The 26402-nt window shown below is 44.6% G+C and overlaps 1 protein-coding gene across 2 annotated transcripts in view; it reads left to right on the top strand.

Moving 5' to 3' along the window:
- The first annotated feature begins 464 nt into the window (after positions 1–464).
- The window catches only part of CCDC92 (coiled-coil domain containing 92), a 45376-nt gene continuing 19438 nt past the window's right edge, over positions 465–26402 (top strand). The window contains exon 1 of one of the 2 annotated variants that reach the window (XM_077293228.1): positions 465–824. The gene's annotated coding sequence lies outside the window, so the exon portion shown is untranslated. Of the gene's footprint in view, positions 825–22442; positions 22721–26402 lie in introns of those variants that run through there. The other variant, XM_077293229.1, reaches the window with a different exon arrangement.

The following is a 26402-nucleotide window of genomic DNA, read 5'->3' as shown; positions in this document are numbered from 1 at the left end:
CGTATAACTCGGACAAGGATCGCAGCGCACGGACCGGCCGGCGTGACAGCATGTATTTATATCAGCCTCGGGTCAGGAGAGCCGCCGGCCAGTCCGAGCATTGCGTTACGATCCTCGTCCAAGTTATTCCAGACAATAATTGGCTTAAAAATAATTTCAGAAGAATAACTATTTATATTCCCTCCCCCAAAACCCAAATAAAAAGTCCCACAAATGCTTCCACTGAAAAAAGTAACGTGATCTGAAAGAAAAAAACTCTTGCACAGCCGTATTGAACAGTTGTGGTTCTTGAATGGGACAATGAAAAAATATGGTTTGTAAGTCAAATTATGCTGTGTCCTAAAAGGGTTAAAAACTTAAAGGATAAAATAGTAAATAAGATGACACACAATATGACATTTTTGCAGCTTGGGAGCACATCACGTGACACACTGCCCGGTTCTCTGCTGTGCTGTCCGGAGAGCAGTGCAGCTGCAGATAACGGTAGTGAGCCCCCAGCGGCTGTCGGTGTTACTGCAGCGCCCGGCCTCTTCCTGTGTGACCTCGTTTCTATGGTGACAGCAGTGCACCTGAGCCCTGTGCGGTTGTGTTCCACGGTAGACTGCAGAGAACCCGCTCCAACCGGAAATACTCACCGGCCGGCCTATTGTCGCTTGTCACCAAGACGGCCTGAACGGCGGGACACCTGCAGACCAGTGTTTGCCGCATCTCCGGGAGGCCTCCCGTCATGCATTGCTTTATTGTGGTCGGTAGCTCTGGGAGATAGGGGTGAAGGCAGCTGGAGAGGAGCAGGCCGGCGAACATGAGCCTGTAGTCGCCTCTAGGTATGTGTGCCCCCTGTGTGTGTACTGCAGCGTACGGTGCCCTGTGGCCGGCATGGGGCAAACTCATGTATCCAGGTGGCCCCACACTATACAATGGTGACAGACTAATCTCCATGTGATGTACCCGGTGTTGTGCCCCCCGTGGAATGTACCCAGTGTTGTGCCCCCCGTGGGATGTACCCGGTGTTGTGCCCCCCGTGGGATGTACCCAGTGTTGTGCCCGCCGTGGGATGTACCCGGTGCTGTGCCCGCCATGGGATGTGCCCGCCGTGGGATGTACCCAGTGTTGTGCCCCCCGTGAGATGTACCCGGTGTTGTGCCCGCCGTGGGATGTACCCGGTGTTGTGCCTGCCTTGGGATGTACCCGGTGTTGTGCCCGCCGTGGAATGTACCCGGTGTTGTGCCCGCCATGGGATGTACCCAGTGTTGTGCCCCCCCGTGGGATGTACCCGGTGTTGTGCCCGCCGTGGGATGTGCCCGGTGTTGTGCCCACCGTGGGATGTACTGTGTTGTACCCGCTGTGGGATGTACCCGGTGTTGTGCCCGCCTTGGGATGTACCCGGTGTTGTGCCTTCTGTGGGATGTACCCGGTGTCGTGCCCACTGTTAGATGTACCCGGTGTTGTGCCCGCTGTGAGATGTACCCGGTGTTGTGCCCACCTTGAAATGTACCCGGTGTTGCGCCCGCCTTGGGATGTACCCGGTGTTGCGCCCACCTTGGGATGTACCCGTTGTTGTGCCCGCTTTGGGATGTACCCGGTGTTGTGCCCGCTGTGGGATGTACCCGGTGTTGTGCCTGCTGTGAGATGTACCCGTTGTTGCACCCACCTTGGGATGTACCCGGTGTTGTGCCCGCTGTGGGATGTACCCGGTGTTGTGCCCGCTGTGAGATGTACCCGGTGTTGCGCCCACCTTGGGATGTACCTGGTGTTGTGCCCGCTGTGGGATGTACCCGGTGTTGTGCAAGCTGTGGGATGTACCCAGTGTTGTGCCTGCCTTGGTATGTACTCGTTGTTGCACCCGCCTTGGGATGTACCCGTTGTTGCGCCCGCCTTGGGATGTACCCGGTGTTGCGCCCGCCTTGGGATGTACCCGGTGTTGTGCCGTCCTGATCTGGGCACTCCTATGACCTGATCACTGTCAGACATGTTTGTTGCTATCACCCTTTACGTTGCAGGATAACTGGACACAGTGCGAGTGTAAAACCGGTAGCGTCGCACTATTTACACTATAATCTGACACTGTAATAGGTGAAGTGTGACCCGTGTGTGTGCGCCGTGCCTTACACAGCGTTAGGCCTGTTTCACACGTCAGTGGCTCCGGTACGTGTGGTGACAGTTTTCTCGCGTACCGGAGACACTGACTCACGTAGACACATTAAAATCAATGTGTCTCTGCACATGTCAGCGTGTTTTCACGGACCGTGTGTCCGTTTGAAAAACACGGAGACATGTCAGTGTTTGTGGGAGCGCACGGATCACACGGACCCATTAAAGTCAATGGGTCCGTGTAAAACACGTACCGCACACGGATGCTGTCTGTTTGCAGTCCGTGTGCCGTGCAGGAGACAGCGCTACAGTAAGCGCTGTCCCCCCAGCTTGTGGTGCTGAAGCCGCCATTCATTTCTTCTCTCCAGCAGCGTTCGCTGGAGAGAAGGAATGAAAAATCATTGTTTTTTTCTTTTTTATGCGGTTGAAATAAAGTTTCCGGTAACCAACCCCCTCCCACCCCCTGTGCGCCCGCCCGCTGGAAGTAAAATACTCACCCAGCTCCCTCGACGCTTCCTCTCAGCGCCACAGCTTGTCATGTATGAGCGGGTGGAGCCGCATATTCATCACTGTAATGAGCGGCACCACGTGACCGCCCCTGGGTGAGTGTAATCTAACCTCTTTTTTTCATCTTTCAGGATACATCGGGGGCTTATCTACAGCATTACAGAATGCTGTAGATAGGCCCCTGATGCTGGTGGGCTTAGCTCAACTTCCATTTTGGGGGTGACAGGTTCCCTTTAAAGAGGTTGTCCACTGCATACTATAATTTCCCCACCGATTTAACCCTTGTATAGAAGTATTTTTATAAATACCTCTTGTCCTCTCTGCCCTGTGAGCGGCGCTGTCACGTCACGTTCCATAATTCCTTGCTTCACTGGGGTGTGACCCAGTTGTGCAGACCCCTCCTGAGTGCCCAGCATCCAGCGCGCACTTACGGCTAATGAAAGCAGGAGAGAGGCAAAGCGCGCGTTCGACAAACATACCTTTTAGAATCATGGTCAAAAAGTTCAGCCTGATCTCATCAGACCATGACTCTTTTTCCCACATAGTTTTGTCAGACTTGATGTACAGTAGGTTTCGGTAAAACTTAACCGGGCTTGAATGCTTTTTTCCCCAGGACGTCCCTCATGACAGCATAACAGGAGGTAGTCCTACTCATCCTCTAGGGACAGGAAACACACAAGAGGTTAAGAGCCCCCCTTCCTCCACCTCACCCTCAGTGTTTTTCCTATCCCTAACAGGAGAGAGCACAGCAAGAGGAGCGCAAAGCACTTACCGGAGCTCTGTGGGATCGGAGGGGACTGGATCTCTTCCCTTCCAGTTGTCAAGAGGCGCCGAGGCTGATGCCTCATTGGGCGGCAGTCCCTCAGCCTGTCGGTCGAGCAGTGCGGAGCTCCCTCTCCAGAGGGCTCTCGGCTCTATGCTGCTGCTGGACTTCCAGTCTGGCATACTGGCGTCCGTTCCAGCGTCCCAACCGGGGACGCATTTCAATGACGCGCTTGCGTTTCAGCATGGAGCGCGCTTCCAGTTAAGAGGGGCCACCAAACCCCATTCCCTCTCCACTTCAAAAAGACTCTGGGTGGATGTCAGGAACCTCTTAGAATTGGGAGCAGTCGATCCAGTGCCCATTTTAGAGATATGTCAGGGTCACCGCTAGTGATGAGTGAATATACTCGTTACTCGAGATTTCTCAAGCATGCTCGGGGGTCCTCCGAGTATTTGTAAGTACTCAGAGATTTAGTTTTCAGCGCCGCAGCTGAATGGTTTACATGCATTTACAGGCATATATTATATAAATTGGGAGGTTGCCCTAAAAACTCTGCAGACACATGAAAACATTTTTGTAAAATTATGACGAAAAATATTGAATCAGCAATATTGACTTGTTTTGAAAGGCGTTATTTATATTTCGTATCTTACGTTTTATTTATATATAGTTTTGTATTATTGTATATTGATACACATATTTGTAAATACAACTGTGAGTATTTAATTAAGATGTCTGAACCTTGACCTTGCCCTAAAAGAAGCTGGTATTACTCCAGAATCCCTGGGCCGGGCAAAGTGATCAGCGTTGCCACAAGGCAGCTACATACAGTCATGGCTGAAAGTGTTGGCACCCTTGAAATTGTTCCTAATAATAATCTTTATATAGCGCAACACAAAAAACTGATGGGGAAAAAGGCCAATTGGACATATTTTCACACAAAACCCCAAAAATGGACCAAAAACAATTGCCGGAACCTTTCCAAAATTGTGGGTAAACAACTTTGTTTCAAGCATGTGATGCTCTTTCAAACTCACATGGGGTACATAACAGGTGTGGGCAATATGAAAGTCATGAGAAACCCAAAAAAAAGTATTCAAAAGAGGGCGAAAACAAATACGGTAATTTAATCACAATAAACACTTAGTATTAGATAACATATAAAACACCCAAAAGATAAGGACATGTTAAAATATGTATACAACAAACAGCTCAGGAGGGGGAAGGGTATGTCCAAGAATTAGAAAAAAATCTTAAATTCACACCACCGTTCCAGTTATGTATGCCTCCAAAATACAATAAATGAACAAATGGCTCAGTATACACAATTACACCACAGATTTACCGTAATTAAAGTATGGTAATTGTTCAATGACTACATATTAAATAAGTACTAAAGTGGATATACATAATTTAATACTGAAAAGTATTATGTGCAGCTGTAGATATCTAATATATAAAGCTGAATGTGTGTGTGTGTGTATGTATGTATGTATGTATGTATGTCCGGGATTGGCATCTGAACCGTAGCAGCTACAGCCACAAAATTTTGCACAGTCACACGTCTGGACCCCGAGAGCGTCATAGGCTATGTTGTGAGGTGAAATTTTAACCCCGCGCTTTCCAATTCACCAAACAATTTTGCCCCTATCTACATAATGGGGAAAAAGTGAAAGGAAAAGTGTTGGAGGCGTCGCAGCTACAGGCACAAAATTTTGCACAGTCACACGTCTGGACCCTGAGAGCGTCAAAGCTATATTGTGAGGTGAAATTTTAACCCCGCGCTTTCCAAGTCACCAAACAATTTTGCCCCTATCTACATAATGGGGAAAAAATGAAAGGAAAAGTGTTGGAGGCAAATTAACAGCTGCCAGATGTGAACAAGGGGGACTTAAAGAATGACAGCGATGGCACCAAAGAGTATATACTGTACAGTTGCTAAGGTGGGGCCCCAACATGGGATAATCACACCACCACGGGGATATGAACACACACACAAAATGCGCCACACACTACCACGTGCTCGAACACATATACCACCCTCAGTGCACATTTCACCACACATACACCAACCTCGCCACATAAAAGTAGAAACACAAAAGTCGCCGCTCAAAACTCGCCACGCGCAAAACTCTCCACATGCAAAACTCGCCACACGTGCAAAACTCGCCACACGCAAAACTTGCACACGCAGAAAAATTGCCACACGCAGAAAAATTGCCACATGCACAAAAGTTGCAACACATGCAAAAGTTGCCTCACACAAAACTTGCACATACTCAAAAGGCACCACACATAAAACTCGCCACGCGCAAAACTCGCCATGCGCAAAACTTGCTGCACACAACTTGCTACACTAACCTGTCACATGCAACTCGACACACAAAAAGTTGCTACACGCATGTCGCCACACAAAACTCATCTCACAAAAGTCCCTACATGCATGTCGCCACACGCAACTCAACACACACAACTTGACACACGAAACTCGCCCTAAAACACACACAAGTCTGGTATCCTTCAAAAATAAAAATCTGATTAATAAGCAGACAAACTACAAGAGCAACAAATGTACCATATAGGAATCCGGCAGCTGTCAGTCACATGACCAGTCTATTATGTGTATGTGTGAGCTAATATATACTGCCAGGGGGTGGGCTTACTGTTGGCTGGGGATTTATCAGGCTGCCATTTTAGCTTACAAATACTGAGGTAAAAATACTGACCAAATAACGTGTGAACGAGGGCTAATACAGGAGGAGATGGCATACAGCTATATACTATATACAGGAGATGACACACAGGTATATACTATTTACAGGGGAGATGACACACAGGTATATACTATATACAGGAGGAGATGACACACAGATATATACTATATACAGGAGAGATGACACACAGGTATATACTATATAGAGGAGGAGATGACATACAGGTACATACTACATACAGGAGGAGATGACATACAGGTATATACTATATACAGGAGGAGATGACACACAGGTATATACTATATACAGGAGCAGATTACCTACAGGTATATAGTATATACAGGAGGAGATGACACAGGTATATGCTATGTATAGGAGGAGATGACATACAGGTATATACTATATACAGGAGATGACACACAGATATATACTATATATAGGTGAGATGACACACAGGTATATACTATATACAGGAGATTACATACAGGTATATCTAATATATAAAGCTGAATGTGTGTATGTATGTATGTGTGTATGTCCGGGATTGGCATCTGTACCGTCGCAGCTACAGCCACAAAATTTTGCACAGTCACACGTCTGGACCCCGAGAGCGTCATAGGCTATGTTGTGAGGTGAAATTTTAACCCCGCGCGTTCCAATTCACCAAACAATTTTGCTCCTATCTACATAATGGGGAAAAAGTGAAGGGAAAAGTGTTGGAGGAAAATTGACAGCTGCCAGATGTGAACAATGAGGACTTAAAGAATGAGAGCGATGGCGACAAAGAGTATATACCGTACAGTTGCTAAGGTGGGGCCCCGACATGGGATACTCACCACACACGGGGATATGAACACAAACACAAAATGCGCCACACACTACCACGTGCTTGAACACATATACCACCCTCAGCACACATTTCACCACACACACACACCAACCTCGCCACATAAAAGTCGAAACACAAAAGTCACCACTCAAAACTCGCTACATGCAAAACTCGCCATATGCAAAACTAGGCTCACGCAAAACTCGCCACACGTGCAAAACTCACCTCATGGAAAACTCACCTCATGCAAAACTTGCACACACAGAAAAATTGCCACATGTACAAAAGTTGCACCACATGCAAAAGTTGCCTCACACAAAACTTGCACATACTCAAAATGCACCACACATAAAACTCGCCACGCGCAAAACTCGCCATGCACAAATCTTGCTGCACACAACTTGCTACACTAACCTGTCACATGCAACTCAACACACAAAATGTTGCTACACGCATGTCGCCACACAAAACTCATCTCACAAAAGTCGCTACATGCATGTCGCCACACGCAACTCAACACACACAACTTGACACATAAAACTCGCCCTAAAACACACACAAGTCTGGTATTGTCCTTCAAAAATAAAAATCTGATTAATAAGCAAACTACAAGAGCAACAAATGTACCATATAGGAAATACGGCAGCTGTCAGTCACATGACCTGTCTATTATGTGTATGTGTGAGCTAATATATACTGCCAGGGGGGAGGGCTTCCTGTTGGCTGGGGATTTATCAGGCTGCCAATAGCAACCAATCACAGCTCAGCTTCTATTTTGCTACAGTTAATTAACCTGAGCTCTGATTGGTTAATATAGGCAACAAAGACATTCTCAGTATAACAAAGCTAATATATGTTGTGAAATGCTTCTATTTGCTTAGTTTTTGCCTTTTAATAATTACATTTCTATCTATTTGTTTTGTGGTTTTTGTGTGCAGAATAAATTTTTGTTAACACATTCTATTTTGCTAACAGCAGTCATTAACCCGGGCGAAGCCGGGTAGTACAGCTAGTACTATATATACTGCGTGATAAAGTGGTAGCGAAACTGCGTTGCATTGGTGTGAGGGGGTTATGGTATGTCCTTTCATTGTATGTATGTCCATTCAGTGTTTGTAGAATTTAGCCATGGTGTTTTCAATACTGCGATTTTACTTGTTCAATCCGTATATAAACCATGCCTTCTAAGCAATTAGTTTTGCTATTTATTATGTAAATGACATCTTGCAGTATTTTAGGGGTGCTATCTGTATGCCATTTTTTTGATCCATGGTATCTATTGGTTTCATGATAGGTTGTATGCTTTTCAGTATTAAATTAAGTATATGCACTTTAGTATTTAATAAATTGTCATTGAACAGTTATTGTAATGTAAATCTGTGGCATAATTGTGTATATTGAGCCATTTGTACATTTATTCTATCCTTGAGGCATACATAATTAGAATAGTGGTTTGAATTTATGATTACATAATACACAACTCGTTGCTACAGCTCCTGAGCTCTTTTTATATATATTTTTAATATGTCCTTGTCTTTTTTTTTATACAATACATTTTTATTCAATTAAATCTTATAACGATACGATACACTTTATTGATCCCGGGGGGAAATTACAGTATTACAGCAGCAATACAAACAGCAGTACATAAAATATTAGGACACAAATCTTGCACAGGTATACCAACATTACATAACAAATAAATGTGGGTAGTTCAGGTATATAAATCACTGTTAATTGACATTAGTACATCAGCAATCAGTCATTGTTGTCTACCACCCTTAGGAAATTATTATACATCCCCATAGCAGTAGGTACAAACGATTTCCTGAATTTCTCCTTCTTGCACCTTAGTAGGATTAGGCAGCTGCTGAATGTGCTCTTCTGCTTCAAGAACAGCTCGTATAGTGGGTGTGCATTATTATTCATTATAGCTTTACACTGTTATGATCCGGTGACCTTGGAGCCGCATGAGAGACTTTCTCAGGAGTAGGTGTTACCTGTACTGACCGCAAACCCTAAACTAACACCGCAACTAGAAGTAGCAGTGGGATGTACCTAACACGTCCTAGACACCTCGACACAGCCGGAGGACTAAATACCCCTATAGATGGAAATGGGAATTCTATCTTGCCTCAGAGCAGAACCCCAAAGGATAGGCAGCCCCCCACAAATATTGACTGTGAGTATAAGAGGAAAGACGCACGCAGGCAGAAAAACAGGATTAGCAAAAGAGGCACTTCTAGCTAAATAGAAAAGGATAGGACAGAATTCTAAGCGGTCAGTATTAAAATCCTAAAAATATCCACAGCAGATACCGTATATACTCGAGTATAAGCCGAGATTTTCAGCCCAAATTTTGGGGCTGAAAGTGCCCCTCTCGGCTTATACTCGAGTCATGATCGGTGGTGGGGTCGGCGGGTGAGCACTGTCATATACTTACCTAGTCCCGGCGATCCTGTCGCTCCCCCTGCCTGTCACACTGTCTTCGGTGCCTCAGCCTCTTCCCCTGAGCGGTCACGTGGGACCGCTCATTAGAGAAATGAATAGGCGGCTCCACCTCCCATAGGGGCGGAGCCGCCTATTCATTTCTCTAATGAAGCGGTGCCGGTGACCGCTGATAGAGGAAGAGGCTGCGGCACCGAAGACAGGCAGGGGGAAGGAGCGGGACGCCGGGAGCAGGTAAGTATGACATATTCACCTGTCCTCGTTCCACACGCCGGGCGTCGCGCCATCTTCCCGGCGTCTCTCCGCTCTGACTGTTCAGGCAGAGGGCGCGATGACGCATATAGTGTGCGCACCGCCCTCTGCCTGATCAGTCAGTGCGGAGAGACGCCGGGAAGATGGCGCCGAGGAGCTGCAAGCAAGACAGGTGAGTATGTTTTTTTTTTTTTTTTTTAATTGCAGCAGAAGCAACAGCTATGGGGCAATAATGGACGGTGCAGAGCACTATATGGCACAGCTATGGGGCAATAATGGACGGTGCAGAGCACTATATGGCACAGCTATGGGGCAATGGTGCAGAGCACTTTATGGCACAGCTATGGGGCAATGGTGCAGAGCACTATATGGCACAGCTATGGGGCAATGGTGCAGAGCACTATATGGCACAGCTATGGGCCAATGGTGCAGAGCACTATATGGCACAGCTATGGGCCAATGGTGCAGAGCACTATATGGCACAGCTATGGGGCAACGGTGCAGAGCACTATATGGCACAGCTATGGGGCAATGGTGCAGAGCACTATATGGCACAGCTATGGGGCAATAATGGACGGTGCAGAGCACTATATGGCACAGCTATGGGGCAATGGTGCAGAGCACTATATGGCACAGCTATGGGGCAACGGTGCAGAGCATTATATATATGGCACAGCTATGGGGCAACGGTGCAGAGCACTATATGGCACAGCTATGGGGCAACGGTGCAGAGCATTATATATATGGCACAGCTATGGGGCAACGGTGCAGAGCATTATATATATGGCACAGCTATGGGGCAACGGTGCAGAGCATTGTATATATGGCACAGCTTTATGTGGAGTATCTATGGGGCAATGGTGCAGAGCATTATATATGGCACAGCTTTATGTGGAGCATCTATGGGGCCATAATGAACGGTGCAGAGCATTATATGTGGCACAGCTTTATGTGGAGCATCTATGGGGCCATAATGAACGGTATGGAGTATCTATTTTTAATTTTGAAATTCACCGGTACCTGCTGCATTTTCCACCCTAGGCTTATACTCGAGTCAATAAGTTTTCCCAGTTTTTTGTGGCAAAATTAGGGGGGTCGGCTTATACTCGGGTCGGCTTATACTCGAGTATATACGGTAATACAAATATTCTACATCTAACTAAAGACATAGAAAGTATATCTGCGTCTCCTGAGAATCCAGCATGACTGAAAAATCCAAACAAAGTCTAAGCTGGACAAAAACACAATGAATTGCACTGAATTGCAAAGCACACTGCATGTATGCCCAGAGACAAAAAAACAGACACTTATCTTAGCTGAATTGGCAGCAGGGCATGAGGAGCCAGAGAGAGATGCAATCCCTCCAAGTACAATGGACAACTGGCAAAGACTCATGGATCCTGCACACCTAAATACCTAATAAAGCTGCAATCAGCAGAAACACCTGCCCTGGATTACAACTGCACTACCACCAACAACTACCGGAGGGAGCCCAAGAGCAGAATTCACAACAGTACCCCCCCCTTGAAGAGGGGTCACCGAACCCTCACCAGAGCCCCCAGGCCGATCAGGACGAGCCAGATGAAAGGCACGGACCAAATCAGCAGCATGGACATCAGAGGCAAAAACCCAAGAATTATCCTCCTGGCCATAACCCTTCCATTTGACAAGGTACTGAAGCCTCCGCCTCGAAAAGCGAGAATCCAAAATCTTCTCAACCACATACTCCAACTCCCCATCAACCAACACAGGAGCAGGAGGATCAACAGAGGGAACAACGGGCACCACATATTTCCGCAATAAAGATCTATGGAAAACATTATGGATGGCAAAAGAGGCCGGAAGGGCCAAACGAAAAGACACCGGATTGATAATCTCAGAAATCCTATAAGGACCAATAAACCGAGGCTTAAACTTAGGGGAAGAAACCTTCATAGGAACATGACGGGAAGACAACCAGACCAAATCCCCAACCCGAAGCCGGGAACCAACACACCGACGACGGTTAGCAAAACGCTGAGCCTCCTCCTGAGACAACACCAAATTGTCCACCACATGAGCCCAAATCTGCTGCAACCTGTCAACCACAGAATCCACACCAGGACAATCAGAAGGTTCAACTTGCCACGAAGAAAAACGAGGATGAAAACCAAAATTACAGAAGAAGGGCGAAACCAAGGTAGCCGAACTAGCCCGATTATTAAGGGCAAACTCGGCCAATGGCAAGAAAGCCACCCAATCATCCTGATCAGCAGATACAAAGCATCTCAAATAAGTTTCCAAAGTCTGGTTAGTTTGCTCGGTCTGGCCATTTGTCTGAGGATGAAATGCGGAAGAAAAAGACAAATCAATGCCCAGCCTAGCACAAAAGGCCCGCCAAAACCTAGAAACAAACTGGGAACCTCTGTCGGACACAATATTCTCTGGAATACCATGCAAACGAACCACATGCTGAAAAAACAACGGAACCAAATCAGAAGAGGAAGGCAATTTAGGCAAAGGCACCAAATGAACCATCTTAGAAAACCGATCACAAACCACCCAGATAACCGACATCCTCTGGGAAACCGGAAGATCTGAAATAAAATCCATAGAAATATGCGTCCAGGGCCTCTCAGGGACCGGCAAAGGCAAAAGCAACCCACTAGCACGGGAACAACAAGGCTTGGCCCGCGCACAAGTCCCACAGGACTGCACAAAAGAACGCACATCACGTGACAACGAAGGCCACCAAAAGGACCTACCAACCAAATGTCTGGTACCAAAAATACCAGGATGGCCAGCCAACACAGAACAATGAACCTCAGAAATCACTCTACTAGTCCATCTATCAGGAACAAACAGTTTCCCCACTGGACAGCGGTCAGGTTTGTCAGCCTGAAATTCCTGCAGAACCCGTCGCAAATCAGGGGAAATGGCAGAAAGGACCACCCCTTCCTTCAGAATGCCGACCGGCTCAAATACCTCAGGAGAATCAGGTAAAAAACTCCTAGAGAGGGCATCAGCCTTAACATTCTTAGAACCCGGAAGATACGAGACCACAAAATCAAAACGGAAGAAAAACAGGGACCATCGAGCCTGTCTAGGATTCAGCCGTTTGGCAGATTCGAGGTAAATCAGCTTTTTATGATCGGTCAAGACCACAATACGGTGCTTGGCTCCCTCAAGCCAATGTCGCCATTCCTCAAACGCCCACTTCATAGCCAACAACTCCCGATTGCCGACATCATAATTGCGTTCAGCAGGCGAAAACTTACGGGAAAAGAAGGCACACGGTTTCATCAAGGAACCATCAGAATTCCTCTGAGACAAAACGGCCCCTGCCCCAATCTCAGAAGTGTCAACCTCAACCTGAAACGGAAGAGAAACATCTGGCTGACGCAACACCGGGGTAGAAGTAAATCAGCGTTTAAGCTCCTGAAAGGTAGAGACAGCCACAGGGGACCAATTCGTTACATCAGCGCCTTTCTTCGTCAAATCGGTCAGGGGTTTAACCACACTGGAGAAGTTAGCAATGAAACGGCGATAAAAATTAGCAAAGCCCAAAAATGTCTGAAGGCTCTTCACGGATGTGGGCTGAATCCAATCATGAATGGCCTGAACCTTAACCGGATCCATCTCTATAGATGAGGGAGAAAAAATGAAGCCCAAAAAAGAAACCTTCTGCACTCCAAAGAGACACTTAGACCCCTTCACAAACAAAGCATTATCACGAAGGATCTGAAATACCATCCTGACCTGTTTCACATGAGACTCCCAATCATCGGAAAAAATCAAGATGTCATCCAAATATACAATCATGAATTTATCAAGATAATTCCGGAAGATATCATGCATGAAGGACTGAAAAACAGATGGAGCATTAGAGAGCCCGAATGGCATCACAAGGTATTCAAAATGGCCTTCGGGCGTATTAAACGCAGTTTTCCATTCGTCACCCTGCTTAATACGAACAAGATTATATGCCCCCCGAAGGTCAATTTTAGTAAACCAACTAGCCCCCTTAATCCTGGCAAACAAATCGGAAAGCAAAGGTAAAGGGTATTGAAACTTGACCGTGATCTTATTCAAGAGGCGATAATCAATACAGGGTCTCAAGGAGCCATCCTTCTTAGCAACAAAAAAAAATCCCGCTCCCAACGGTGAAGAAGATGGCTGAATATGCCCTTTCTCCAAAGACTCCTTAACATAACTCCGCATGGCGGTATGTTCCGGCACAGACAGGTTGAAAAGTCGGCCCTTAGGAAACTTACAGCCTGGAATCAAGTCAATAGCACAATCACAGTCCCTATGCGGTGGAAGGGAACTGGACTTGGGCTCATCGAATACATCCTGAAAATCAGACAAAAACTCTGGAACTTCAGAAGAGGAGGAAGAGGAGATTGACATCACAGGAACGTCATTATGAACCCCCTGACAACCCCAACTAGTCACAGACATAAACTTCCAATCCAACACAGGATTATGTATCTGCAACCATGGAAAATCCAGTACAATAGCATCATGCAAATTATGCAACACCAGAAAACGACAATCTTCCTGATGGGCTGGCGCCATGCACATGGTCACCTGTGTCCAAAACTGGGGTTTATTTTTAGTCAAAGGTGTAGCATCAATGCCCCTTAAAGGAATAGGGTTCTGCAAAGACTGCAAGGGAAAACCACAACACCTGGCAAATTCTAAGTCCATTAAGTTCAAAGCGGCGCCTAAATCCACAAACGCCATGACAGAAAATGACGACAATGAGCAGATCAAGGTCACAGATAACAGAAATTTAGGTTGTACAGTTCCAATGGTAACTGAACTAGCGATTCTCTTTGTACGCTTTGGGCAGACTGAAATGACATGAGAAGCATCGCCACAATAAAAACACAACCTATTCTGACGTCTGAATCCTTGTTGTTCCGTTCTAGACAGAATCCTATCACACTGCATAGGCTCAGGCATCTGCTCTGAGGACAACGCCACAGCGCGCACAGTTCTGTGCTCCCGCAAGCGCCGATCAATCTGCATGGCCAGAGACATAGAATTACTCAGACCAACAGGCGTGGGAAACCCCACCATAACATCTTTACCAGATTCAGAAAGACCCTTTCTGAAAATTGCCGCCAAAGCATCCTCATTCCATTTAGTCAGCACAGACCATTTTCTAAATTTCTGACAATACAATTCTGCCGTTTCTTGACCCTGAGACAGGGCCAACAAGGTCTTCTCCGCTTGATCCACAGAATTTGGTTCATCATATAATAATCCTAGAGCCTGAAAAAAGACATCTACATTAAGCAAGGCCGGATTCCCAGATTCCAGGGAAAATGCCCAATCCTGAGGGTCGCCACGCAGCAGGGAGATGACAATTTTAACCTGCTGAATGGGATCACCAGAGGAACGAGGCTTCAGAGCAAAAAACAGTTTACAATTGTTTTTAAAACTCAAAAATTTGGACCTGTCCCCAAAAAACAAATCAGGAGTAGGAATCCTAGGCTCTAAAAGCGGAGTCTGAACAATATAATCAGAAATACCCTGTACCCTAGCAGCAAGCTGGTCTACACGAGAAACTAATCCCTGAACATCCATGCTAGCACAAGACTCCTCAGTCACCCAGAGGAAAAGAGGGAAGAAAAGACAAAGCAGGCTACAGAAAAAAAAAGGCTCTTTCTTCCCTTCTTCTGAGATGCATTTAACTTATTGTTGGCCAGTTGTACTGTTATGATCCGGTGACCTTGGAGCCGCATGAGAGACTTTCTCAGGAGTAGGTGGTACCTGTACTGACCGCAAACCCTAAACTAACACCGCAACTAGAAGTAGCCGTGGAATGTACCTAACACGTCCTAGACACCTCGACACAGCCGGAGGACTAAATACCCCTATAGATGGAAATGGGAATTCTATCTTGCCTCAGAGCAGAACCCCAAAGGATAGGCAGCCCCCCACAGATATTGACTGTGAGTATAAGAGGAAAGACACACGCAGGCAGAAAAACAGGATTAGCAAAAGAGGATTGTACACAAAAGGTAAATTAATGGATAGTGGGGGGAATGAGCTTTAGGAGCTGTTATTTTAAACATTTTTGTATAACAATCTGACCAATCTGATTATGAGAAGACCAGAAAAAACAGGACAAATATGAAAACCATCCTAAGTGTGAGCTATCGCCAATCTAGAAGCCTGTCAAAACTCCCACTGGCGACTGACTCGTTCTTTTTGCTTTATCGAATGAACCAAACAACGTTCATGTAGGTAATGAGAGTTTATCCTACCAATGAGTTCCTCCTGTGTGTGGGTAGCAGCTTCCCTCCAGTTCCTTGCCAAGCTCTGACTGGCCACTGTTAAAACATGGGTTATCACTGGAACTAAGTTTGGGGGAAGGAGGTCCAAATCAATATTTAAGACTGCCAAGGGCCCCTGTAGGGTTAAGGGGAAACCTATCAAGGTCCTGATTAAGTCTGCCACTCGATTGCAGAATCCTCTTATCTTGGGGCACCACCACCACACATGACCCAGATCCCCTTTTTTCCCCACATCCCTCCAACATAATGAGTAATATGATTTGTTAAATTTATGTCCTTGTCTTTTTGTTGTTTTTATTTATCTATTACGAAGTATAGTGTTTCTTGTGATTAATTACTTTAGGTTTTTTTTCACTCTTTCAATACTATTTTTGGGTTTCTCTTCATTTTTTGGTATTCTAGGGTACACCTATACTTTATTGTTGGTATTTCCTTTTATAGGATTTATTATTAAATATATGAAAATCGCACCTGAAACCATATAAAAAAAGGGAGAAGTTGATGCAATCTTGGCATTGTGTGTTTGTGTTTGCCATACTAAGCATAGAGAACAGAAAGAGGAGAAGAGAACTGTCTGAGTGAGGACTTTCAACAAAATGGTTGAAAAATATCAACAGTCGTAAGATTACAAATCCATCTCTAGAGATCTTGTTATTCCTTTGTCCACGGTGCACAACATAATCAAGAAGTTTACAATCCATGGCACTGTAGCTAATCTCCCTGGACGGCACAGAAAAATTAGTGAAAGTTTGCAAAGAAGTATAGTCCGAATGGTGGATAAGCAGCCCCAATCATGTTCTAAAGAAATTTAAGCTGTTCTGCAGGCTCAGGGTGCATCAGTCTCAGTGTGATCTAGCCTTCGACATTTGAATGAAATGAAACGCTATGTCAGAAGACCCAGGAAGACCCCACTGCTGAAACAGAGACATAAAAAAGCTGAACTGCATTTTGCCAAAATGTACGTGACCAACACCAAAGATAGACACTAGGCCCAAGGATATGAAAATATACAATCTTTATTATTAACACATCTAAAAATATATATCAAATATATAAAATAGGGGAGCAAGAAAAGTGCAGGAACAATCGGCAGGTATGGCTGAGAAAGTGGCAAAGGATATATATATGGTGATCTTTCCAAACATCCACTTTTAAATGGATGTACACACCTGTGGAAAAATCATGCAAATATAGCCGAGAGTACACCCAATGCAGCGGCTGTCTATGATGACGCACCATGAATATAAAAATGTAAAACATGTATATCAAAACATAGTTTTAGTAAAAACCATAAATGTGCAAAATCACAAAAAATAAATGCATTATAGCATAGGGTGCAAAGTCACCAGCAGCCGCAGCATCACGGAGCACCGCCCTGCAATCACAAAACATTCACAATACATACAAGGGAAAGATCATAGTTACCAAATGTAGACCACCAGCTAGGGACCCACGACACCCGACGCGCGTTTCGCTAAGGAAAGCTTCGTCCAGGGGTGGTGGGTAGCTGAAAGTGAGGCTTATTTATCTTTGTCATTGGCCAATGACAGAGAGGCACACTGACTCTCCTTAATAAATATCCCAAAAGAGCTTTTGCTTAGTATATTACTGATCGCACATTCAATCAATATAATACAAGCATAATAGACATACATAATAAAACCATCATCCCTCAAGTTGTAAAAATATTATTAATGCTTATAAGGAATCTCTTCCGGAATCTCCCGCTTTACTTCCGGGTGAACAACGTCTAGTTATAGCTGTAACCTTGGTGATGAAACTTCAATCACGTGAGTGAGAAAGATCCAGTGTTCCCACATCACTTCCGGTAAGTAACCAGCTGATAATGAAGCGTAGTCATAGAAACAAAAAACACACCTCAGTCCGGGACATCCCCCATTGTTTCCGGGCAGTAATGAACAGATTCCCGCCGCACTAATGGCAGCAAAACTCCAGTCACATGAACAGTGGAGGTACAATTTTCACCATATCACTTCCGGAGAAAACCAACATCTGATGACACCAGTAGTCATGGGAACAGGACATGCCTTCATCAATGGTATGAAACCGGAGCCAAAACACAGGATCCAATTCATGTTATTGTGTGGCACAACGCAAAGAGCGGCCCATATCCACCATGTTGCCGGAGAGCTACAAGTTCGAAGCCAACCAGAGAGACATCCATATAATAAAAACTGCATATTTTGCGATCAAATTAACCGTCAGAATGTTCTTACAGGCCACACACTTACCACAGACAGTACACCCCCAAGAGGGGCCCTTTGACTTGAAAAGATACTTAGCACTCTCCTTCTTATGACATTTATTTGTCATTTATTTGATGGGTGGTTCTCTTAGTGGGGGTCCTGTTGTCGCGTTTATGCGGTTCGACGGTTGTAGCGACTCGTGCACATATATGTATATATTTATAATTGTTTTTAGATTTTTTGGGGTATGTGTGAATGTGTGTATGTATGTCTATTATCTCTGGATGTATATGGCTAGTCCTCTGTTTTGTGGGTATCTTTTTATATATTTTTTATGTTGGTGTTTTTGATTTTTAATGTTCTTTGTCTTTATTCTTTTCTTCTTTTTTATAGAGGCTTATTTATGTCATTTGTCGTTTTACCCCATAAGTGGATTCTGCGATGATCGCTACAGCACCATTACCAAGATGTCACGTTTTATACATCTATATATTTGTCACAATATTTCACACCTTATTTATTATTATTTTGTGTATATATTTTTATTTGTTACAACATATTCGTTTCCTAATTTCTTTTTTGTTGCCTGTATTTATTGCACATTCATATATCTTCTTTTTTTTTTTTTGGTATATTTGTTTATTAGTTTATAATATATTCATAGCACTATTGTTAACCTTTTGCATATGTGTTTATTAGTATATCACATTATCAGCGCTATTTTGCGCTTTATGCTTATATTTATCTTTATTTTCAGTGTCTTTTTTTCACTAGCTATAGGGTATATAGTGTTATATTTACGTGGCAAAACTGTTAAATGGATCAATTTGTATTCCCTAGGATTGAGCATAATTTGATCGCAAAATATGCAGTTTTTATTATATGGATGTCTCTCTGGTTGGCTTCGAACTTGTAGCTGTCCAGTAACATGGTGGATGCGGGCCGCTCTTTGCGTTGTGCCACACAATAATATGATTTGGATCCTGTGTTTTGGCTCCAGTTTCGTACCATTGATGAAGGCATGTCCTGTTCCCATGACTACTGGTGTCATCAGATGTTGGTTTTCTCCGGAAGTGATATGGTGAAAATTGTACCTCCGCTGTTCATGTGACTGGAGTTGCTGCCATTAGTGCGGCGGGAATCTGTTCATTACTGCCCGGAAACAATGGGGGATGTCCCGGACTGAGGTGTGTTTTTTGTTTCTATGACTACGCTTCATTATCAGCTGGTTACTTACCGGAAGTGATGTGGGAACACTGGATCTTTCTCACTCACGTGATTGAAGTTTCATCACCAAGGTTACAGCTATAACTAGACGTTGTTCACCCGGAAGTAAAGCGGGAGATTCCGGAAGAGATTCCTTATAAGCATTAATAATATTTTTACAACTTGAGGGATGATGGTTTTATTATGTATGTCTATTATGCTTGTATTATATTGATTGAATGTGCGATCAGTAATATACTAAGCAAAAGCTCTTTTGGGATATTTATTAAGGAGAGTCAGTGTGCCTCTCTGTCATTGGCCAATGACAAAGATAAATAAGCCTCACTTTCAGCTACCCACCACCCCTGGACGAAGCTTTCCTTAGCGAAACGCGCGTCGGGTGTCGTGGGTCCCTAGCTGGTGGTCTACACTTGGTAATTATGATCTTTCCTTTGTATGTATTGTGAATGTTTTGTGATTGCAGGGCGGTGCTCCGTGATGCTGCGGCTGCTGGTGACTTTGCACCCTATGCTATAATGCATTTATTTTTTGTGATTTTGCACATTTATGGTTTTTACTAAAACTAAGTTTTGATATACATGTTTTACATTTTTATATTTATGGTGCGTCATCATAGACAGCCGCTGCATTGGGTGTACTCTCGGCTATATTTGCATGATTTTTCCACAGGTGTGTACATCCATTTAAAAGTGGATGTTTGGAAAGATCACCATATATATATCCTTTGCCACTTTCTCAGCCATACCTGCCGGTTGTTCCTGCACTTTTCTTGCTCCCCTATTTTATATATTTGATATATGTTTTTAGATGTGTTAATAATAAAGATTGTATATTTTCATATCCTTGGGCCTAGTGTCTATCTTTGGTGTTGGTGATAGTTACCGCTTGGCATAAATTTGATTGATTTGCGATATTATAGGTGTTAACAAAATGTACGTGAGTAAGCCAAAATCCTTCTGTGGAAGCATCTTGTTGAAAGATGAGACCAAGATAGAGCTTTTTGGTAAAGCACATCATGCTGCGGTTTGCCAAAAATGGAATGAGGCCTACAAAGAAAAGAATACAGTACTTACAGTCAAATATGGTGGAGATTCAAATATGTTTTCGGGTTGTTTTACTGCATCTGGCATTGGGTGATTTGACTGTGTGGAAGGCATCATGATATCTGAAGATTACCAAAGGATTTTGGGTTGCAATGTAGTGCCCAGTGTCAGAAAGCTGGATTTGTGTCCTAGGTCATGGGTCTTCCAGCAAGACAATGACCCCAAGAATACTTCAATAAGCACCCAGAAGTGGATGGAAATAAAGTGCTGGAGAGTTCTGAAGTGGCCAGCTTGGCTGCTACGTCATCATCTCGCGAGACCGCAATGTATGGACCGGAACGTCACATACTGTGACACAAAGCGCCCCAAATCTGTCCCAAGTAAAACATTCATGGGAATATTAGGCGACACTCCCACCTCCCTCATTCCCTTTCCGGCGCCCCAGTCCAAATAGACCTTGGCGACAGGCTGTGCCGGTTTGACGCCTCCAATCCCGGAGACAGCGAGGGTTTTTCCATGTATCATGTCCTGGGGGAACACTATCTCAGGCCGCACAAGGGTCATTTCAATGTCTGTGTCCTGCAGTCCCATAGCAGCAGCATGGTTTACGGTTATGGGCTGGAAATTGTCACGGGATCTCCCATCACCCCCACCCATTGACTCCAATGACATTCGGCTTTGTTCGGTGAATATTGCAAAAACAATATTCGCCGCCGATCGTAATTGGAACAGAATTTTGAAAAAGGGAAAGTAAGAGGTGATCTAGTGTGGATCATGTTTTGCCTGGGCACAGGTGCTGGGCCTCTCTGACCTTTCCCAGCGCCTGCGCACTGCAATACTTTACTCTGCCCTCAACAGGGCAGATAAGTATGCCTGTGCAGGAGCGCTGATGCCGGGGTGCGAGGAAGAAGCAGGAGGGCGGCGTCGCAAGAAGATGGGAGGCCCCGGACCTGCGACACCCATCGGTCTGGGATGCCCCGCAGGTGAGTATAATAAAACTTATTTTTCTTCACATTCAGGTTGGATCGGGGGCTTCTCTACAGCATTATAGAATACCTTATATCAGCCCTGAAAGGCGGTGGCCGCATCTTATATCAGGCAAAATTGCTGACAGGTTCCCTTTAAATCTGAATAGGTCACTAAAGGAACAGGTTTTATCAAATTCTTGCAAAAATGAGAAATTGCTGCAAAACTTTTCACCCTTCTAACATGTTAACCAAATAAAATTACATATGATAAATGATGCAGATGTAAAGTAGACATATGGGAAATGTTATTTATTATTTTTTACAGCATGACTAACTGGTCTAGATATACAGATTGAAAATTTAAAATTTTCAAAATTTTTGACAAAAATCTGATATTTTCACAAATAAACACAAATAATATCTACCTAAATTTACCAGTAACATAAAGTACAATGTGTCACAAAAAAAACATCTGAAAATCACTGGAACACGTTGAAGCTTTCCAGAGTTATTACCACATATAGTGACACTGGTCAGATTTAAAAAATGTGGCCTGGTCTTTAATGTCAAAATTGGCTCGGCTACTAAGGAGTTAAGAAGCCGAGAATAACCCTTTCAGTATTATACTGATTTGCTTGTCTGGTCCAGCATAATCTAAAAACGTCTAATAATAATAATAATAGCACATTACGTCTGTGGCGGCTTTTGGGCGGTGTTATGCCTATTTGGTCCATTATGAATATCATCCATCAATAAACCCATGAGTCTGGTATCTTCAGCTACAATATGGTGCATATATTTTTCTCCGCATTGTTTTTTTCCTACTTTTAACTTTTTGATCTGAATTATTTGATGGCGGGCCCTTGGGCATCAGCCGGCATGCCAGAATGCTGTGAATATAGTGGTTGTCCTATGTGGCATCATCACTGCGTTAACTCTTCATTGTGTTCGGTGAGGGTTTGGCTGGACGGTCTATAGATGCAGTCATGAGACGGCTTGTATTTTTAGCACTGGGTAGCAATCCATTTGATCTACTTCTGATGTGAGGGAGGGGCAGAGCTTCTTTTCTTTATTTATTTATTGTTTCCAGCCTCCCATCTTTCGTCATCAGTATGCGGGGCATTGCCTGGGAATAAACGATCCATATCATCCCCTCCGGGATGTGAAGGGCGTTTTCTTTCGCTGATCACTAGAGGACAAGGGGCTTGGAGCATCTGGCTATGCTCTGTACATGACAGGGTGGGGACACGTTGCAGTCTGGGTCTGTGCACATCCACTGTCATCCTTCCCCAGTGTGTGTACAGCAGTGCTGCACTTCCTCATGAGCTGACCCTTCTGCACGTGGTGCTGAAATCTACAGGAGGCGAGGATATCCCCCCAGGAGGTAAGGGTCTATGAGAATGCAATGGAGATGTCTTTGCTGCAGGTTACAGAAGGAATGGAAGTGGAGATCTGGTGATCCGCATTGCAGATGGCAAACTGTGTCCAGCCCGGTAGCATCCTGATTTATTCACTTTGATGTGAGGAGATACAACCTCACATCTTTGAGCATGATGTTTTATGGGTCCCTGCTCCGCCTCGCAGTGTCCTAAAATGAATCATTGGCTTCTAATTATAACCTCCCTCCAGAGCTCCGGTACCTGATCCTTCCTAGCATTGCCCCTCAGTGCCGCCTTCTTCTTGGCATTGTTGGGGGCACTAAGTATTGCTGCCAGGCATCCTGTCGGTTAGAGCCTCCCGTCAGAGGAGGAAGGACCAGGTCAGCCGTTCTATCTATTTTGCTATTAATAATAGACGTTCCAGGAGAAAACACAGGGTGTTAGGATGTGTCCATAGGACCTGCCCGGGGAGGAGGCGCGGAGATCACCCATGTCACCTGCAGTGGATTATATTATCAGCCAGCAGCAGAAAAAGAAAAGTTTCACTCCACAATGAGAAGTCGCTCCACTTTATTAAGAAAAGGGGATCATATTGAGAGTCAACTGGGTTTACAGCGTGGACCACGTGCGCTTCACTTGATATCTCCTGCTGTTTGTTTGGCAAAAACAAAAAAAAAATCCCATCAAGGCAGCGTTTTGTTTCTTTTTCCTATTTTTGTTCATAGAAAGATTCTGGGAATTTGCAGCTGTAACTACAAGATGAAGGCTGTTTGCACAATTAACCTTTTCTTAGTCACATGAGTTTAGAATACATCTGCAATGTATGAACTAGTTTACAATTTTTAATATTTAGATTGCGGCACCATATGCCACAGCATAGTACACAACCCTCATAATCAGTGCGGCTCACAGTGTAATTCAAGATGTTTAATGCACAAACTGTCACATACACACACTACATACATATCACACTCTGTGCATGCACATACTCTATACTAACACACATTATAGCCATATAAACGCATGCACACACTCTATACTAACACACATTATAGACATATAAACGCATGCACATACTCTATACTAACACACATTCTAGACATATAAACGCATGCACATACTCTATACTAACACACATTCTAGACATATAAACGCTATATACACACATTCTACATATGAACACTATGCACCTATATACACACCTTCTAGGTATGCACACACTATATACATGTATGAACACACTATACATATATATACCCACACTCTACATATGCACACTATACACATATATACATGCATTCTATGTATGTATACACTATATCCAGATATGCACACACTATATACATGTATGAACACACTATATATACCCACCCTCTACATATGCACACTATACACATGTATTCTATGTATGTATACACTATATCCAGATCTGCACACTCTACATATGCATACACTATATACATATATGTACACACACTCTACATATGTACACTATCACATATTTCATCGCTTGCTTCTGATGACTTTTTGGAGCAGTTTGGCTCCTGTAGCTTCTCGTTGTACCCGTATATTATCTTCAGTGCTCCACATGGTCAGTTAGAGCGCAGCATCATAAATCAATTTAGCTGATGTTTTATAGAAAAATGCAAAGAGCCATCAATATACGGTGACTGTGCCGGAAAGTATTATGTCAGCTGTCGGCTTACTATTGTTCTGAGACACACCCTGAAGAAGAGCTCAGGTCTTGTGATCTTTCTTAGTCTCCTCCTATAGCAGAAGACCATATAACGTGTGAGAAGGGTACAATGGTTAGAATTTGTACAGTACCCATAGAGATATCCCGACGGCCTGGATTTGCACAGTGCACACATAATACTATCACTATGGTAGTGTCACATAATGCTCATGGAGATAATATTATTAAAGCCGCAGCATTAATACATGGTGCGCTGTCCAAACTTGTCTAACGTGTATGTTATTGCAACCTGACAGGGTGGACGTGTGAGGTCCAAAAGATTCATCACATCAACTAATGTAAAAACGACGTCATTGGGACTCGTTTATGGAAACCGTCTAAAAGAAAATCTTTTTGTCCTGACTCCTGTCTTGTCCAGCATTACACAGACAAACCATCGATGCGAATGAGCACTGTGTAATGTTTGCATTCCCCTGTGGTGGCGCGGCACAGAGATTGATCACTTTTTGACAATTCTACAGATTACAGATAATAATTTTTATTTCTATGGCGCCATCATATTCGGGAACACTTTATATTCAGAGGGGACATGTACAGACAATAAAGACATTACAGAATAATACATAATTCAACACATCCGTCCAGGAGTGAGGGTCCTGCTCGCAAGCTTTCAATCTATGAGGAAATAGGGGCGATTGCTGAGGGCCCCAGCAGGAAGACATTTTGTGTTCAGTGACTTTTTAAAAAAGACTTCAAAACAGAGAACCTTTAACGAGAAGTTTTGTAAAAGAAAAAAGGAATCAAGTTGAAGGGTATAGAAACTTATAAAGCAGAGATATGTAGGCCGCAATTCACATCACAGGTTCCTGTCCCTCACAGCCTGCTGTCCATCCCAGGTTCCTGTCCATCGCAGCCTCCTGTCCCTCACAGCCTGCTGTCCATTGCAGGTTCCTGTCCCTCACAGCCTCCTGTCCATCGCAGGTTCCTGTCCATCACAGCCTCCTGTCCCTCGCAGCCTCCTGTCCCTCGCAGTTCCTGTCCCTCGCAGCCTCCTGTCCCTCACAGCCTCCTCTCTGTCACAGCCTCCTGTCCCTCGCAGCCTCCTGTCCCTCACAGCCTCCTGTCCATCACAGGTTCCTGTCCCTCGCAGCCTCCTGTCCCTCGCAGCCTCCTGTCCCTCGCAGCCTCCTGTCCCTCGCAGCCTCCTGTCTCTCGCAGCCTCCTGTCCCTCACCGCCTCCTGTCCGTCGCAGCCTCCTGTCTCTCGCAGCCTCCTGTCCCTCGCAGCCTCCTGTCCCTCGCAGCCTCCTGTCCCTCGCAGCCTCCTGTCTGTCACAGCCTCCTGTCCATCGCAGGTTCCTGTCCCTCGCAGCCTCCTGTCCCTCGCAGCTGCCTGTCCCTCGCAGGTTCCTGTCCCTCGCAGGTTCCTGTCCCTCGCAGCCTCCTGTCCCTCACCGCCTCCTGTCCGTCGCAGCCTCCTGTCCATCGCAGCCTCCTGTCCATCGCAGCCTCCAGTCGATCCTGGGGAGAAGTAAGAGGCCGAAAACAGTCAAAAATAATGTTTTCACTATTGCCATATTGTACAAATTTCAGTTTTTTCTGATGATTTTGTCCTTTTGAATCAAATTCTGAAGCAAGCTCCTGCAGTGGTGAAATAATACACTGATAAGTAAATTGCAGTAGTGTACTGATAAAGCAGTGTGATACGTTATCATTACTGTCGTGTAGAGCAGACGCTCATCCACCAGATATTTATACATAGATTACATGGTAATCTTTTTCCTAGGAAATATTATTATTTATTTATTTATATAGCACCATTGATTCCATGGTGCTGTACATGAGAAGGGGTTACATACAAATTACAGATATCACTTACAGTAAGCAAACTAACAATGACAGACTGATACAGAGGGGAGAGGACCCTGCGCTTGCGGGCTTACATTCTACAGGATGGTGGGGATGGAGACAATAGGTTTAGGGTTGCAGGAT

The sequence above is a fragment of the Ranitomeya variabilis genome, chromosome 1 (assembly GCF_051348905.1).
Source record: "Ranitomeya variabilis isolate aRanVar5 chromosome 1, aRanVar5.hap1, whole genome shotgun sequence".
Taxonomy (NCBI): domain Eukaryota; kingdom Metazoa; phylum Chordata; class Amphibia; order Anura; family Dendrobatidae; genus Ranitomeya; species Ranitomeya variabilis.
The sequence above is the reverse complement of the archived record's forward strand: the minus strand, read 5'-3'. Positions and strand labels throughout refer to the sequence as shown.